Source organism: Echinops telfairi, unplaced genomic scaffold (assembly GCF_000313985.2).
Source record: "Echinops telfairi isolate 266 unplaced genomic scaffold, ASM31398v2 ScPeMD7_7468;HRSCAF=8506_0, whole genome shotgun sequence".
Taxonomy (NCBI): Eukaryota; Metazoa; Chordata; class Mammalia; order Afrosoricida; family Tenrecidae; genus Echinops; species Echinops telfairi.
Window position 1 is genome coordinate 67,864,992 of NW_022111369.1, and position 1,151 is coordinate 67,866,142.

General features: G+C 38.3%; 1 protein-coding gene across 1 annotated transcript in view; it reads right to left on the reverse strand.

The window, feature by feature from the left end:
* Positions 1-1,151, reverse strand: part of PDCL2 (phosducin like 2) — a 48,339-nt gene that overhangs the window by 46,337 nt on the left and 851 nt on the right. The window lies entirely within an intron of this gene.

Below are 1,151 nucleotides of genomic sequence, written 5' to 3' on the forward strand. Positions count from 1 at the left end.
CTGGACTAACACAATCTTTTAAAAAATGCTCCCTGCACTTTACATTCACTACCACCCTATCATAAACATCTTTCCCTTTATAACCAGATTTCTTTTTAAAATTGTCTGTATATGCTGTAATCATTTCCACCTCTCATTCATTCTTCAACATACTCCGAGTTGACATCTGTCTCCAAAATTCCGTAGACACTGCTCTTGTTACAGTCAGCTCTGGGCTCCACAATGGTATGCCCAATGGACCTTCATGGTAATGAGCCTTTCAAGTAGCATCGGGTAGGACTTACTCATTCGTAATTCTTGATCCACTTTTTCAAGAAATTGTTATGCTTTTATTCACATCTGATTATTTTTCCTTATCTAGAAGTTAGTTGTGATGAGATTTAATGTAACAGTAATTTCTCAATATACTGTTCTTGCTTTCACTTTTAGAAATGATTTGTGAAATTTTGTCTGATAGAAACAGATTCCACAATCCATTTGTTAAACTACTAGAGCACTTATTAAGTTTCATGTCTTCCTCTTATCACATCATAGTAAGATATTTTAATAACAGGACCACAGCTCAAGCCTACGAAACCTACACACTGCCATTGAATTGATTCTGACTCATAGGAACCTTATATAGAATTTGGGGGGCTGTAAATCTTTACGGGAGTAGACAGCCTCATTTTCCTCTTGAGAAGCAACTTATGAGTTTGAACTTATGGTCAGTAGCCCAATGCCTACACTTACGCCACTAGGGGGTAAGTCCTAGATGGAGATTTGTTTTTTTAAAATGTCAATGAATAAATAACGGTGAATGTGCTGTTGACTTCACCTTTAATTCCATTTCAGCTTGGTTCTTGAAAAGCAGGTGCAAACCAGGGCAAATTTACAATGTTTTTCCACAAAGCATAGAATCTACGCATTAGGCATCTACTATTAACATGAAAGATCTAGCCATTCAAAATAATATGATACAGTAGGTGAATTCTGAGCTGTGTACTAAAAGGTTGGAGTTACAATCCCACCAACTGCTTCAGGAGAGAAAGATGTGGAACCCTGCTTCTGTAATGACTTACAGCCTGGGCAACCCCACGGGACTGCTCTGCACTGTCCTGTAGCCTCACTCACTATGAGGGGGCAACTTGATGGTAACTCGATGGCTTTTT